This window comes from Triturus cristatus, chromosome 9 (genome assembly GCF_964204655.1).
Source record: "Triturus cristatus chromosome 9, aTriCri1.1, whole genome shotgun sequence".
Taxonomy (NCBI): Eukaryota; Metazoa; Chordata; class Amphibia; order Caudata; family Salamandridae; genus Triturus; species Triturus cristatus.
Window position 1 is genome coordinate 1,203,050,149 of NC_140592.1, and position 13,802 is coordinate 1,203,063,950.

A 13,802-nucleotide genomic window follows, 5' to 3' on the forward strand; every position below is an offset into this window, starting at 1 on the left:
CACGCCCATTGGAAATTATTTCCAGCAGGATGATTTCATACTTATGCATATTCCTGGACCTGAGAATAAAGTAGCAGATGCCTTATCAAGACATCATGTTGAATCTGTTCGCCAAAAAGAGAAGTTAATTGCCCAGCATTTGTTTCTTCCTTGCCCTCTATATTTCTTGAGACAATCCGTGCATGAAGCCAGACATTTCAAACTGCAGAAACTAAAAAAAACTATATCCATGCCATCAAATAGCACAAATCAATGGTGTAATATTTGTCAACAAAAAACTCTTTATTCCAACAAAATAACCACAAGGAAAAATACTGCTCTTTTATCATGAGCCATTAATTTTCGGTTATAGAGGGCTAAGTGTGACAAAAGAACATATGAGAAAATTATTTTGGTGGCCATCCCTCCATCAAAATGTTCACCCCCTTGTAAAAACCTGTGAAGTGTGTGCCCAAAAAAAGCTGAAACACAGCTGTATACTGGATCATTATTTACACCAGAAATTCCTTCCCAACCTTGGGAGATAATTTCTGCTGACTAAATTGTAGACTTACCAACCTCTCATGGGTGTACAACATGTTTAATGTATACTCCTTCACCAATATGGCCCGTTGTTCTGCCTTCCCACATTTGCCAGCAGCCTTAGCAATGGGTAGAATATTCTACCAAGATATATTTAAACTTCATGGACTTCCTTCCAAAATTATCTCTGATCCATGTTCACAGTATATCTCCTGATTTTAGGAATCCCTATACCAAAAAATGGGCATTCACAGATGACTAACCTCAGGGTTTTACCCACAGGTTTATAGACAAACCAAAAGGCTTAATAAAACATTAGAGGAATTTGTAAGATGCTACATTTCCTCCACTCAAACTATTTGGAAACCCCTTCTACCAGCAGCAGAATTCGCTCATTTGTTTAGGGCAAAAAAAAGGTGAGGATCCTGTGGAGGTATGGGTGGCATACCTCGACAGGATCCTCACCTTTTTTTTCCCTAAACAAATTTCATCCTTGAACATTTTTGAGAATTTCCTGAAATCACTGACTCGCTTCCAGGGGTCCAAAACAACTTAAAGGCCTTGAAGGAATATGATAAAAGCTGATTCTCAATCTTTGAAAAACAAAAGACATGCAAAGATTACTGGCAGATAAACATAGACGCCACATGCAGGGTTTTTCTTTCCCTTTTTTCTTTAATATCTTTATTGGCAAGCTGCAGAGAGTGATAAAGTCCTACCATCATTGACATATGAATCAAAATGGTGCACAATACAGAATAACAACATAGTGTAAGAATCTCACCTATATTTTCAGCAGGAAGGTCAGGGATGTGAAGCAAGGTCCACAACCTCTCCAAATCACCCTATGACCCCTGAGACTAAACAAGGTGGCAAATGGTAATCTCGGGGAGAAGGGAAACAAAACAAGGAAAAAAGGGGAAGAACTCCACGCGATGACTCAGATAACCTCCGGACTCTCCAGGATAAGGTAAGAGACTGTAAATAGGAAAAGAGTCAAAACATAAGTACAAGGATAGAAACATATGTTGACTTGCTTTATGTTTTATTCTTCCCTTTCCCTACCTTGGTATATCCCTTCTCCTGGAAAACAGGTTAGTAATATAACAGTGTTTAGGGCTTGTGTCTGGAACTAGAAAAGACAATAAAGTGAGAGAAGTAAAGGACCTATGTATATGGGATGGCACTATATTTATATAATCTGTTTTGCTATCTAATCTGCTCTTGATTTTAATTCCTCCCTTATTTATCCTACTCCCTTATTTTATCGTGTTTGTTTACCTATTTAATGTGATCCATTTTAGCACTGGAATCTGCTTTTGATATCTAATCTGCGCCTGACTGTATTTCCTCGCTTGTTTGCCCCCTTTCTTGATTCATCATATCTACCATGCTTGTTTTACCTTTTCTAACCTACTGAACATCAGTGATGTAATTTGTTTTGCTATCGAATCTGCTCCTGATTTTATTCCTCTCTTGCTACCTCCTTATCTTGCCCCTTATTTTTTGACACCACACTCTCCCAGCGCCCCCCCCCCCTTGGCTCCCAATCCTCCTCTCCTCCTATACCCCATCTCCTTTAACTTCCCTCTCTTTACTCTGTTTCCCTCACACGTCCACCCAACATGCCCCTTCACAGCACTGACCATCACCCTCAGGACCATACCCTCTCTAAACACGGCCCCAACTCCTGGAACATTCTCTACCCCCCAAATCTCTCCAAACACGCTAGGAACAATTTCAAACACAAACTCCTCATCCGCAACCCTGAAACACTCATTGTTGATAACTACCTTAGCCTCACCTCCGCCATTATTACCAACTACATCTTCTACTCCAAACGCCCTTCTAAATGGAAGAGCATCTTCCTTCAACACCTCCCTATCTCTAAATCAACCAATATACCATATGGATTTAAAATATCCACCGCTCCCTCCCCAGCCTTTCATGGTGATATTGATATCTCCATCTTCAAAACAGGTAACATCCTCATACAAGCCTCGCCATCCCACCTTTCTATCTTTGAACACCACTTTAGCACTATGTCTCTCCTCCTTAACCACTCAGCGCCTAACACTCCTCCCCAAATGAATAGAACCCCTCAAACCTCTTCCTCCCCCCTCCCCCCACTCTACCTCCACTCTCAACCTCCAAAAATTGACCTCACCATCTCCCTCCCTGGACCCCCCATTGATAACGACTTCCCCCATCCCCAATTACCTACTTCTCATCCCCAACTTTTCTCCCTCCCTCCCCCTTAACCCTTACTCCTCAGACCCCTCCTTGAATAACGGTAGCCCCAAACTCCTGTCACCTACTTATCATTCCCCTCCCATGACCCGCCCTCCCCCTGTCCCCCAACCCTCCCTCCCCCTGACCCAACCACTCACGTACTCCACCGTCTTTTCCCCTCAATCACCTATCCTCCTCACCCCCTACTCCTACCCATCCCATACACCCTCTGCTCCTCCCCATCCTCTCTACCCTCCCCCCTCAGGCTCGACCTACCCTACCCTCCCAGCCCCAATAAACACCCATCCCCCTCACACCCCCTCACCCCAACCCCCAATAATCACAGATCCCCATCACACCAATATATTCGTTTCTCACTCGCTTCATGCCCTTTTATCCTCTTTGACCACATCACCTGAAGATTTATGCCCCCTGTATAACCTAACCCCTCCACTCACACTTAACAGCTCCGCCACCAATCACTCCATACCTATTACCCTATCCCCCTCACACAGCAGGCCTCCATCCGCAACTAATCACGACCACTCCCTATCCCCAGACCATTCTCCTCCCACCTCCTACGCCCCTTCATTCCTTCCCTGTACCCGGAATACCCCAAGCCTACACAACATAGTACTTGACCTACCTACTTTGACTACCGAACCCCTCACTCCTCCCTGCCCCGTCACCCCTCACCCCACACCATCTACCACATCTCCCCCTCACACATTAGTCCACTCTCTGCAAATAACACAGACCACGCACTCCCGATACCTCCCCTCTCCTCAATTTCCCAGATCCTACACAACATTGAATGTGACCTATCTAATTTAACTACGGAATTTGCCCGACTCAGAAAAGATTTCTTCTTCCACAGCACCAAAACCCTCCCTCACCATAAAACCACCATCCTCCCTCCCTTAAACATCCCCAATAACAAACACAACCTTTGGAGATCGCTCCCTCTCCGATGCCGTAAGCATAGACCTCTCCGCACCTCGAACCATCTTCCCCATCCGACCTCGACGACCTATGTAACTCCTACCTTCCTAATCTGCCAACCACCAACCCTCCACTCCCCTATGCCCCCATCCCTGTTATCACAGGGACAAATAGAACCTCCTCCTCCCCCGCTTCCCCCAGACCACCACCCCAACTTACGCTAATCCACTCTTGCCCACCTTCCATACCCAACCGCACACCACTGAAGTGCATGCTCGTTAACTGTCGCTCTGCGGTCCTACACGCCACGGAAATCTCGGAAACCATCCTGAGTGAATCCATTGATATTGCATTCCTCACTGAAACCTGGCTAAATGACCACTCAACGAGCATACTTGACCTACTCTCCCCCCCGGGATACTCTATTAAGACAGACCTAACAGAGTTGGGGGAGGGCTAGCCATTATCTTCAAAAAGGAACTTCAGATTTCCCTTGTCACTAACCCAGGCTACTCCTCCTGCGAATACCTGGAAGCAGAACTGTTAACTTAAAACTCCCTCCCAATTCGTCTACACAACATCTATCGCCCCCCGGGACCACCACAGCCCTTCATTGAGGACTTATCGGATCTACCGGCGCAATCAGCATTATTCAACTCAAAAAATCTCTTTCTTGGGGATCTTAACCTCCATTGGAATGATACCAATGACCCCACCATCTCCCTCCTCACTACACTTCTTGAAATCAACGAACTCAAACAACTATGCCAATCTCCAACTCATACTAAAGGATCCATACTTGACGTCATTCTGTCCAATGAAGATCTGACCTCCGTTACCAATATCATCCCCATTGACTGGTCCGACCATCACCTTATACTGTTCACCATTGCTTCTTCAGCAAACCTCCCCGCCCCTAAAACTACCAGACCTAAGAAATTGACCAGAAACCTAAAAGGCATCCCCCCAGGTGTTCTACAATCGAAACTCCAAGCTCAACTTCTTCTCATTCCCCCCTCACAAAATGCGAATGAGCTCACTGAACTATTTAACAATACTGTTATAGATATTCTTGACCAACTGGCCCCGCCTAAACCCAAAAACCAAAGAAACACCCCCTCAAACTCTTGGTTTAATACAGAGATAAATAATGAAATATGGGCACTCAGACTGTCGGAAAGAACCTGGAGACACCATCCCTTACCCTCCCATCTTGCACTTCTCAGACGTGCTAGATCCACGTACAAAAACACATCCTCAAGGAAAAGGCATCATCTTCCGCACTCAACTTGATCGTGCCAAAAACAGACCCAGGGAACTCTTCAAAATCATCTGAAACCAAACTTCCCCCGCACCTCCAAATATGACAGCCTCATCAGACAGATGTGAAGAAATTGCCCACCTCTTCTCTGAAAAAAATGATCAATCCTTCCTTCCCACACAACTATCCTCCAACTCCCAATCCAATCTTGTCCTCACCTCTAATGCCTACTCCACATCCCCCCTTCCAGACAACACTTTCTCTCCTCTGCCCTCTATCCTACCGCTCCCCAGTGAGCCTCCTCACCCACCCATTTCCATACCCCCCCCCCCACCAATCCACAGGCCTCTCACCTCCCACACCTCCAGTAACCAACTCCCCTAAATCTCAACTTAAGAACAATGCCTCCTTGCTCAACTTTCTCCCCGTCACTGAGCTTGAAGTCCTCAATATAATTGGCAATCTTAAACCGTCCTCCCACACAAAAGACCCAATACCCTCCAACCTTGTCCCTGCCCTTAAGCACATCATCACCCCATTCTGGACCAAAATCATCAACACCTCTCTCTCCATGGGCTGTGTCCCCACCTCCCTTCAGCTTGGACGAATCTCGCCCATAATCAAAAATCCCAATGCTGACCCCAATGACCTAAATAATCTCCGCCCCATCACTAACCTCCCCCTTCTCTCAAAGGTACTTGAAAAATGACTCCTACTAAAACTAGACAAACACATAGAAAATTTCAACCTTCTCGACCCCTTTCAATCTGGCTTTAGAAAAGGCTGCAGCACCGAAACGGCAATGCTCAATGTCATAGATGACATCCATCAATCACTTGACAATGGCGAGACCTGCCTTCTTATCCGTCTTGATCTCTCCGCAGCATTCGATACAGTAAACCATTCAGCCCTACTTAATGTGCTTAGGACCCGTTTCGGCCTTAGTGGCACTGCCTACAAATGGTTCATCTCTTATCTACAACACCGAACTCAGCACATCAAAATTCATAACTGTCTCTCTACCCCCACTCCTGTCTCCCTTGGAGTCCCCCAAGGATCTATTCTCTCTCCCTCCCTCTTTAACCTCTTTATGGAACCCCTCACCCTCATTCTTAACCAAGCAGGCATAAATTACCACCTCTGCTCCGATGACACCCAAATCTATTACAAGATTAAAACTCATGCTGACATCTTACACCTGAACAACACCCTTACCAAGGTCCAAACCTGGTTCTATTCCAATCATCTCAAACTCAACCCTAACAAAACCGAAATCATTCTCTTCTCCGCCAAAAATAACCCTCTACCCGTTCAATCTTGGATCTCTGACCTCAATGCACTCAATTGCTCACTCACCCTGTCCAACTCCATCAAATCTCTTGGCATCACTATCGACAACACCCTAACCCTTAATGTTCACATCACAAACTCTGACAAAGGAGCCCTCTTCACTCTCCGTCACCTCAAGAAAATCAAACCATTCATACCCACCGATGATTTTAAACTTGTAGTTCAGTGTCTTGTTCTGTCACGTATTGATTATGGTAACGCCATCCTTAATGGAATCCCCAAGGTACACCTTGCTCCAATCAAAGCTGTGCTCCACCTTGCTGCCAGGCTCATCATGGACTGCAAACGCTTCGATCATATATCGCCAGCTCTGAAATCTCTTAAATGGCTCCCTATCGAAGGCAGATCTGCCTACAAAACCGCCTGCATTACTCATAAAGTCCTCCACCAAAACACTCCGCAGTACCTCTCAAAGAAACTCCACATTGCGGGCTCCACTCGACATCTGAGAAGCAAAAACACCCTACTCCTAATCCCAACTCTGCATAAAAAGAAAGCCTCACAATCTCGCTCCTTCTCTGGCAATGTCCATATTATCTGGAATGCCCTCCCAAAAAACCTGCGCTGTAATCCCTCCTATTCTAGTTTCAAAAAAGTCCTCAAAACCCACCTCCTCAATTATTATTGGGGTTCCTAACCTGTGTCCTACTCCTGATCTCTTATCAATCATACTATATTTGTTCAGTAATATGTTCTCCTGTTCACCATTTATCTAATTACTTAAATGTATAGCTCCTGCCCCTGTTTATTTATCTTGATTTGTATAATGCTCATGTTGTTTGTACTTTGTATATTTCAAATTTTTGTTGCGCTACCTTTCATATGCTTTTATACCCTATATGCCTTATACTATCCTTATCTTGTAAAGCGCTCTGATACCTCTGGGTCTAGCCAACGCTATATAAAACCTTCAAAATAAATAAATAAATAAAAAAAAAAATATGTAAATGTCTGGATATGTGCCTACCTGGTCACCCCGTATTGTCCTGGAAAGAAATATACCTTAAACTCAGATAATATAAAGTAGATATTTGTCTCTCCTAGATCCTAAAAGGCGGAGCGGATCCCCACAGCGCCGAGAGAACAGGATCAGGTAAGTGACAACATGTAATCAAACATAAAAAGTTGGCGCAATACACTGGAATATTGTTTGAAACAATAATGCTTCTTATTGTCTCTATTTCTCTTCGGTAGGCATATAGACACACTGTGTCATTCACAATTAAGAGAGTGGCAAGAGACCCAACAAAGGCTAGGGCTCAAAATCAGATAAGAAGGAAAGATTAAATAAATAAATAAATAAAGCAGCGCAGAGCACTGTTACCGCATTTCAATGCTAATGCTGTGTCTGTTTTCTTCTCTCTTCATTTATTAATGCAGGCACTCGAGGAGTGGAACAAGATGTACAGACGCCAGGGAAAGATGACCCACCACAAGAAAACGCCGGGCAAACGCCGAGTCCGACGCAAAGAGCGCAACTACCCGGAAGAGCTTCAGGAAGTGTCAGGAAATCAACCACCAGAACGCGAAGCGCAGCTGATCGGGGAAGGCCGGCTTTAGCTACTCGATCCGTCCCCGAGCATGAGCATTCTAGATCTGCGGCCATATTAGTAGTTCTTTGGCCACATCGCCGCGCAATCCTGACACATAGTTGCCAAGATTTTCAAAGGTTCATATAGTACCTCACTATCCCTCCCCCGCTAAACTAACTATCAATTCCACCCAACTCCAAATCCCCCTCCCCCTCACTGATTCCTTTCAATTGCAGATGTTAGCGTGGGCTATCTAGGTGACATATATATAAATTTCTACAGTTTTCGGCGAACCAATCATCATGAGAAACTCTGAGCTACTATAGTGTTGGACTCATCATAAGTAACATAGATTCAGGTAGTTTCCAATAGAGGAAAAACTAGTGAAATGTTATAAGTGTGGTTTTAATAAAATGTGAAAAATTCTCAGCCAATGAAACCCTGCCACGGACTATAGGGTCCATACGTAAGCCCACCCTCTCCACCCTATGTAAATGGATGCTTTTGGATGATAGCAAGCGGGTGGTAGCTGCTCTCCAGGACTGAATTTCCACCAATATGTGGTTCTTCCATCATATTATAATGTGGCACCTTGCCAATAGAATAGCCAAGTGGATGTTAGAAATGGAGGTCTCTTGTTGGCAGAGGGAGGTACATTTGTCCAACTAGGGACCCTTGATTCTAGTCAGGGTAAGGGGGATACACTCTTTAGATAATCCCTACTCACCCCCTTGGTAGCTTGGCATGAGCAGACATGCTTATCATAAAGGCAATGTGTAAAGTATTTGTATCAACACTCACAGTACCACAGTGAAAACACCACAAAAGGACATCACACCAGTTTAGACAAATACAATATCTTTATCTAAACTAAACATGACCAAAATGACAAAAATCCAATATACACAGTTAAAAATATCACTTTCAAAAGGTTTCAAGAACTTGTACCATAGAAAACTGTGGATGCGTGACTTTTCACCAAAGTACCTGTAGATGCGTCAAAGTTCCAAAAGCCAAACAGCCGCAGAGTTGGAAAACAAAGAGATGCGACACTCCTGAGACCTTGAGGAGGCAATGTAACAGTTCTGCGACACGCAGAGGACGAGATCCGTCGAATCCGGTCTGTATGGGGAGTGATGCGCCGCTTCTTCGTGACGGTTTCGGTTCACAGGTGATGCGTTGGGAAAGTGTGCTGCACAGATACAATGCGTGGAAACTCGGGATGTGTCAGCAATCGATGCGGCCGCGTCGAGAGGCGCTGCGTGGTCCTCTTCAGCCGCGATCCCTTGATGCATCGATTCTTGCAGCGGTGACAGGCACTGCGCCGGTTTTCGCAACAGCGTGGCGATGCGTGGAAATTCTTCTCGCGTTGTGAAGATGCTCAGGAAAACAGTCGCAAGAAGAGCGATGCGTCAATATCTGTAGTTCTTTGAGTTTCATCTTGCTTCCAGCTCCCAAACAGCAGCAACAACCTCCAGACGCCTCAAAACTGCCACAGACACCTCTTGGCAGGCTAGAACGCACAGCAGCAGAGTTCAGGGGAGCTGGGAGTGAAGTCTTTGTGTCCCTGAGACTTCAGAACAGGAGGCCAGCACACTTCAGGCCCTTGGAGATCTCCTTCAAGTAGGGGACACAGCACACAGCAAAGTCCTTCTCCTTTCCTTGGCAGAAACAGCAACTGCAGGCCAGCCCCAGACACACAGCAAGGGCAGTACTTCTCCTCAGTCTCTCCAACTCTTCTCCTTGGTAAAGGTTCCTCTTGAATTCTAGGAATGATCCAAAGTCTGGGGTTTTGGGTCTGATACTTATACCCCAAAATGTCTTTGTTCTCTATGTGCACGGGGCTCGGAGCCAGTTCAAACCAGTTCTGGGGGCACTCAGCAAGTGCACAACAACAACCATTGTCAGTGTGAACCCTAGCTCCAGACACACCACAGGGGGGCAGAGCCAGCATTGTGGAAGGCAGGCACAGGCCTAATTCAGGTGCAGGTGCTACTCCTCCCACCATTCCAAATGCAGATCAGGCCTATTCGGCCTAGTGCTGACTCATCCAGACTCCTGGAGCCACTGCACCTCCCCAGCCCCTGTCACTCCAAAGCCAGACAGTCAATCCACAAACAGGCAGATGCACAAAGGATGGTTGAAGAAGAAAATAGCCATTTTCTTAAAGTGCTATTTTTAAACACACAATTTAAAATCCATCTTTACTAAAAGATGTGTTATTAAATCCTGCGTTCAGGGATACCAAACTCAATTTTTCTATCTTATCCCTATGGGAAGATATGCTTGTAAAATGTTACAAAGCATTCCCCATTCTGTTCTATTGGGCAAGATAGCCTTTCAATAGTGAAAAACGAAAATGGCAGTATTTCACTATCAGGACAAGTTACACACACCAGTATATGTCCTACCTTGGGCCTATCATAGGGATGCCCTATATGTAAGGAAAGGGAAGGTTAGGGCCTGGCAAGTGAGTGCACTTGCCAATTCGACTTCGCAGTTAACAAACTGGGCACAGGCACTGCAGTGGCAGGCCTGAGACATCTTTTCAGGGCTACTCATGTGGGTGGCACAATCAGTGCTGCAAGCCCACTAGTAGAATTTGATTTACCAGCCCTGGCACACTCAGTGCACTTTACTAGGGACCTACTGGTAAAACAAATCAGGGATAACCAATCATAATTTTAATTTACACAGAGAGCATATGCACTTTAGCACTGATCAACAGCAGTAAAGCGCCTAGAGTCCTATAGCCAACCACAACAGGTCAGGAAAAATAGGAGGAATAAGCAAAAGGTTTGGGGATAACCCTGCAAAAAGGGCCATTTCCAACAGTGGACTAATATTGTTGAAGCCCTATTTGAATCAGAGTGATGGAAAATACTTGATGTAAGCTTCTCTAAAGAATGGGTCACAAGAAGTATTGAGACTTGGTACAGAAGTGCTCCGTATGCAGGTTTTTCAATAGCTAATGGGATTTCTTTTGCACATATTGGCATTTGATATGTATTTCTTCATGTGATATTAACCTTATGCACATTTTTCTATTTACTTTTCCCAATCTAAGATGGCTAACCATTTCCCTAGGTCTTGTCCTGTTTTTTACATACAAAAACACAGACTCTATCCTGAAGCCAGTTGTGTCACAGTTGTTTTCTTCATTGCTCGCTCTTGGTCTCCGTGGAATTCCAGTGTCCAGTTCTTCTCAATTTCTGCATGCAGCATACTCCTGAATCCTTGTTCCAGCTTGAAGTTTTTATCTAGACTTCATAGTTTTCTCTTCTTGCTGTGTTATTTCCTGGAGCAGTCTTAAACTGCGGGTTGCCATTCTGGGGTACACGCCTGACTCTGGCGATAAACTGCCTTACCTTCACAGCAAGAAGTTTGCCTAAGCATCGCCTAGAAGACTGGCTCTTGACAGAGCTGGATACAAAGAATGACAGTGAGAAGGCACACTTGGGAAGAATAGTGAGTAGGGCCAGGCAGAGGACAATGTCAATGGTAGAGAGCATGCTAAGTGCTGTTACATGCTGTTGAGCTTCAGCCAAAAATTTAGACCTGCTGATAATCCCATCCATTCCTGAGTCTCTTTGGGGTATTGAAAACACAAATGTTTGACAAGAGAAAGAAGGAGAAAACAGGGAAGGGCGAGAGAAGGCACTGGAGTACTTTCTTCCGTAAGGTGTCACCATGAAAACGCAGAATGGACTAGATTCTACTAGTGTACTGTTGGAATGACTTTTCAGGTGGTATATAGAACGAGTTCTGGATAAGTAGGATAAACATCCACAAATCAATTACCATGAGCAGTGGAAGGACACAAGTAATGCATCTATGCTCCAGTGGACAAATACATGAAGAGGGGGGAAGCCTACGTCAGCTGACCAATAAGAAGCAAGCAAATGAGAGTGCCAATGAAGGCTACCATTGATAAGCAATGAGCATTCTCTATGCCCACTGATAGAAAAGAAAAGGTCTTGATGTGAAAACGCATGCACCATCTAGGAGAGTCCTAAAAATGGGTCTGGCTTAATCAATTCACCCACTAAAGGCATGTGTCCACTGATTTCTCTCTGTTTATGTATGCACGACTTAAGGTCTTTTTCCAAAATGAAATGCTTTTCAATAAAGCCAGTAGGTAAATCACTTTTAACAGGGAACGCCATAGAAGATATCCTGAGAAGGGCCAGCTATCAAACTCTACAGATACAATCAATGTCAATGCATTAATGAAAACTGTTGTTACAGTGGACAGTGCATAGTCAGATGAATTGGGAGACGTCATCCTGCAATGTTTACTGAATCATCATGAATTGGGCAAGAACCCTCACATGACATGCAGACCATCTGACAGGGCTGGACTGAACCAGACAGTAGAAGCAGTTGTGAAAGATTCAGTACAGATTGTCCCGCATGAGAACTCCTTGATTCACTTTGAATGTTCATCATAGCTCATTAGAGCTTTCTCCCAAGCTTTCTCTCTGAGGACACAGAGATCATTATCTCCTGCCTGTCCGCTCTAGAATGTGCAAGATAGTAGACTGCACTGGCATGTTGTGGTACCGTATGCTTTTATGCTTAGAGCCTCTGTTGTGCATGGTTAGGGATAGAACTCCCATGAATGCACCAGAGAGTCCTCCAGATCCTGTGTTGGTTTATCCACTGGAACAATGTCATTTGTTAGCCTATTTCTTTGTGCACATTTGTGTACTTATAAACCGCTTCTCTTGATCGACTGAGCACATAGTTAATCCCCTAAGGATTTTGCCGCTCCACAGCTGAGCCTGATCAACAAAACAATACATTCAATAAATGTGAAGCACATTAGGCTCCATAATAAAGACAAAGAGTACTTTAGTATCAAACTCTGATGGTTTAGTAAATGTAATGGTGGTTTACAGAAAGCAAAAATCAAATTTGTATTGATTAATAATGAAGATACATATTCAGTAGACAATACCGCATGGTATTGCCTGAATCCAGCATGGGATCGCCTGAAAGGGAAAGAAAAAGAAAGTCAGTCCTCTCTTTGAGATAGTCTTCTAAATCTCTTTGTCTGCTCTGCTCTATTCTCATCATCATCTGATGTCTATTCTGAACTAAAGATACACATATTCTAATATTTTAAAACCTACATGCTGTTCTCATAAAACAGTCCAATCAGGTTAAACCTGGGCCTGTGTGACATTTTAATTACACCTGAATAATTGGAGTAAGTTCTATAATTTCCTGTTTCTCTTTTGATGTGAAGTTACAGAACATTATGTGATTACACCCGTTTGAGTAATTATGAGTAAGTTGGCACAGAAGTCCTACTGCAGGAGCACAGGAACAATAAATTTAGTGATCGCGGGCGGCTGCTGCTGCTCTTGTTCTGTTGCATTTAGCGCTATTTTCTTAGTTCATAAATGTATCCTCAGGTTGGTTGTGGATGCGAGGGTGCATTTTGTGCTAAGAAAATAGTGCTAAATGCTGGGTTACACTCCTCACAAAATTTGCTTAATCTTGCAAAATTGTGCTGTAATATTGTGCAACTATGCTATAGCGAATTATGCAAGAAAAGAAAGAAAACACTTCTTCACTTGGGAAATAAGGAAAAAAGAAAACATAATGTGATAATTAGAACTCCAGCTCATTTAGAATTAAAACACTCATGTGTCACAAAACAGGATGGCAAACAGCATTACCAATTTTAAATTCAGGCCTAAATTTGACATTATTATCAATCCAAGTGTGATTAAACATAATTTCTCTCTACAAATAGTATTAGCGTGTCTATGCGTTAATAGTTGTGTTAATGCAAAACATTTAACATAAAAAGACTTCTTTACTTGTTATCCTCTCATTTGATGGCAACGAATCTGAAACTGGTTTACACTCTGATGATTAAATAACCCAGCTGCCCTGTATGGAGGATTCACAGAATATACTTCCAATGAGTATTCTACAGTAGAATGCAATTT

The 13,802-nt window shown here is 43.9% G+C and overlaps 1 long non-coding RNA gene across 1 annotated transcript in view; it reads right to left on the minus strand.

The window, feature by feature from the left end:
* Positions 1 to 12,709: 12,709 nt before the first annotated feature.
* Positions 12,710 to 13,802, minus strand: part of LOC146799625 (uncharacterized) — a 42,595-nt gene continuing 41,502 nt past the window's right edge. Inside the window, exon 3 of the long non-coding RNA XR_014969298.1 lies at positions 12,710 to 12,833. This is a non-coding gene — a long non-coding RNA (uncharacterized LOC146799625). The remainder of the gene's footprint in view (positions 12,834 to 13,802) is intronic.